This window comes from Anser anser, assembly GCF_964211835.1.
Source record: "Anser anser genome assembly, chromosome: 5".
Taxonomy (NCBI): Eukaryota; Metazoa; Chordata; class Aves; order Anseriformes; family Anatidae; genus Anser; species Anser anser.
In genome coordinates, this window is record NC_139725.1 from 13648545 (window position 1) to 13652420 (window position 3876).

At 40.1% G+C, this 3876-nt stretch overlaps 1 long non-coding RNA gene across 1 annotated transcript; it reads left to right on the forward strand.

Annotated features, from left to right (window-relative positions):
• Positions 1-8: 8 nt before the first annotated feature.
• On the forward strand, positions 9-1241 carry LOC310900415. The gene is made up of 2 exons (XR_014585118.1): positions 9-762; positions 907-1241. It is a non-coding gene; the product is annotated as an uncharacterized lncRNA (long non-coding RNA).
• Positions 1242-3876: the final 2635 nt, after the last annotated feature.

Here is a 3876-nt window from a genome sequence, read left to right on the forward strand (position 1 = left end):
ACTTGCTTCTGTGAAAGCTATAGCAGGGCTTCAAAGAACAATTGCTTCAGTTTTCACTCCTTCTAAGGCCTGGGGACATTCCACTTCTGATCATAGTGTTGCTTTATAAATCTCAAGTAACAGAGACAGTAGGCTAAGAGCAAGAATAGGTTTAATTTTCCTTTGGAAAATTTGGTTTTGCTATGAAGGCTCAACTTTTGAAACACAGAAGCAAAAGTGGTGATTTAGGCTTCTAGATAGCGTGAGAGTACCCACAGTGTCTTCAAAAACTATTGATAAATGATGAACCCTTCCCACTGGGCATGAAGGAGCTAGAGGAATGATTAATCTATCTCATCTCACATTTCTCTGTGCTTGCCTACTGCAGCAGTCTGTGATTACAGTCAATGCTTTCCATTGCAAAGTCTCTAGCAGACACTGTAAAATCTACTTACTTCAGATTCCAATAGACCAGGTCAAAATTCTGTATGTTATCCAAACAGCTTCTGTGATCCTCAGAGAGTTAGAGATACAGATGGCTCAGCCAGGAGAGATACTGTGCTCAATTTACAGCTATCCATTGACTGAGATCAATACTAAAGTCTGAGACACTTTGTTGCACATTGATTATAAGGAGTTCCATGTGTCCCCAAAAAATTGGAACAGCTGTAAGAAACTGGGATTTATGGAAAAGCACACAGGAAAAGGGAGAGAGCACACCACTACCCTAGGAGTCCTAGAGGAGGGGTAGTGCATCCTTTGGATAAGAATGAGGGCATTGTGGTAAGCAAAAATTGTAGACTGGCTGTGACAAAGGTGTCTGTAGGAAGAAATGTATTTACAGGAAAAGCTTTTGGAAAGTCAAGACCCTCAGTCAGAATACAAACATCTTTTCTCCTTCTCATCTCCCTTTTTGTCTCTTAAAAGGTGCCCTCTATCTAAGGATATTTGACAGAAAGCAGCTAGAATGAAGGACTGAAGGGTGACAGGACAGAAGAACAGAGTTGGCCATGACTTTGTGAATACCTCTGCTGACCATGGAGAAAGGAAGTATCTAATGTCCTGGCTCCCCATACCTCCATGCCACTCTGCTCTAACATGGACATGTTCTGACTCATTAAATGAGTCCTCTGGAATAGCTGGCCAAATGATGTCAGCTGTCTGTTTCTCATCCTCTGCTTTTATCTTGCCCATTCAATCACTGTCTTAAAGAAGAAACAACCCCCCCCCCCCAAAAAAAAAAAAAAAAAAAGGAAAAGAAAAGTAAAAGAAAGCCTCAGGTTATTTTTGCAGACCATATCAGATACCACACATCTACTAAGATGTTTCTGAAGCACTTCCAGTTGAAGTTAAAAAGCATCCACTTTTCTAGTTAGTCTTTTCCCTAGCTTGGCTCGCTGCTCAGCCTTTTAAACAGTAGTGTCTTGGGGTTACCAGCAAACCCCAAGGCCAGCATCTGAGCATGGTGCCATATTATCATTTTACCGCTGAGAATGATGGCTGAGAAAGAAATATGCCTTTACCTTCTGGACTTGAATGTGCCCACAAGTATGAGAAAAAGTAGTCCTTGTTAGGTAGCAGAACCAGGTAAATGCTTACATATGACTTCTCTGTGGTTCATGCATTCCACTTAACTTCTATCTCAGCATGTAATATAAAGTGTAAAGGACTATATTTCAGCATACAGGTATGTAAGTGCTTGGCCCAGTGGATTCTCATGTGCACAGAATTGTGAATTGTACATGGCTATGAGTACTGCAAGTGCAATGATCAGAACTTTTCCTGACCCTTAGCTGCCTCTTGTAAATTCTTATTACAGGCATCTGAGTCAAAACAAATAAATCATTTCTTCCACAGCTCCTCTGTCTCTCATGTGAAATTTCCATTTAAGTGGCTGGTGATTGTACATCCTACCAGTGCTGCCTGCAGGATGCCCTCTGATTTAAATAGGTTTGTGCCAGTTTTCTCTAGCCTTCTATTTAAGTCAAAGGGCATGATAATGCATGTGGGTAAAACGTGCCTGGAAAGTAGGAATAAGAAAATCTCAGAGTTTGAATGTCCACAATTGCTGTTTCCCCTTTGAGCAAACAATCAATTAAGTCCTCCACACTGCAGTTATCTCTTATTGTCTGCACATGTGTTTGACCTCAAATCCCTATTCAAGGATAAAAAGGGACATGATCTCACAGTGAGCCTCATACTTTTCAAATCTAGAAGGCGACCACAGGGGAGGTGAATAATATTGATGCTGTAGCTCTGAATCACACTTTTTTGGTAGACAAAGCTTAGCCCACATAGCGTGCGTGTATATGTAAACACCTTTACGTTCAGTTTCAGAAGAAAAGCATAACTGAAAATGTTACCTTTCTGCATGACCTCCAATGTGCCAAATCCCTGCTCCTCTCTGTATGATACAGCTACAGGGAGACCTGGGCCCAGAGGGAGACAGCCCAAATGAGAGTGAGGGAGAGAAAGACTGTATGAGAATAGATGAATCTGGACAGCAATCAAACTGTTGTGGTTTTCTGTTTTGTTTTGTTCCCTTCCCCCCCCCCCCCCCCCTTTGTATTTTAATTACAGAGTTTTAAATATTCTCAACTTGGGGAGGAAATATGCATGTCTGTGAGTATTTGATCTGTCACTGACTCTGGTCTGTATCTGCAACCACATTACCATGGGGAGATTCTTGGGTTCTTTAGGAAGAGAAGAGGAGATGAAATGGGATACAATGTGCTGGAGTCTGGCACAAAGAACTGAATAGAATTGGCAAATAGCCCAATGTTTTCATTTCTGGCAGAAAGACATTAAATGAGACACTGACTGCATTTAATTGGACAGTTTTCTGATTAAATAAATAAATAAAGCTGTACATGTGCTTTACATATTTACATATGTATTTTGCCATTCTTAAATACTTTTCTCATTCCCAATCTATTGGAATCTATTTAAAGTTTGTAATAAGGTTGGAAACAAAAATGAAAGAGGAGAAAATTTATTTCAGGATTTATTTGCTGAGGCTGACTTAAATAAATGCAGGGGAGGAGGGTCAACAAATATTTCACTGAAATTTGTCTCCATTCACTAGAGGAGTGATGCTGGAGATGCCCAGGTAATTACTTTACACAGTGGGATAAGTGGTCTTCTGGGGGCCCGAAAGGACAAGTGTGTGTACCTATTTACACACCCACAAGAATTTGCCTTTCTGATCTTTTGTTTGCCTATTGACAGATCCCTTTGCCTGTTCCATCCCTTCTGCAGTCCACACAAAATTCATTAAGGCATATGTTTTGGTTTTCCTGATATCTTTACACTGTTTGCTTACTTGCAGAAGCTGTCTGAGGAAAAAGATCGGAGTATAAGATGGGTGGACAGAATAAGGTTTATGTGAGTGTGCTAAATTGGTCAGGTTATAATTACTTCAAACTCCTATGCATGCTTACATAATACGCGTGCAACTTAATAAGTTTCTAAATTGCCCATAGAAATCTTCATTGAAACCAAAGATGACTCCGGCAGCTCACTTGTCTGAGATACATATGCTGTAGATCAAGCAATAGAGCATTATTGAAATTGTGTTTTGCTCATCAGGAGGGCCAAAAAAGCTTTCAGTGTTTTAACAGCAAAATTCTCTACAAGGATTATTCTGCCACGTTAAAATGAATTTTCAACTTTCATTACTATTTTTTTTCTTTGCTTTAAATGCTGGTCACCCAGGGACAGGTTATCACATGAACACTTGATTTACTAAGTAAAGTATAACCTCTGAAATCACAGACAGTTAAGGAAAGCCCTTGGTAAACAAGGGTTGCTGAAATGGCTAGATCTCTAGCTTACTTCCCTTTCCCTAGCAGTCTAAACTCTACATCTGTCTAATGAATATCACTAGAGCTGAGCTGC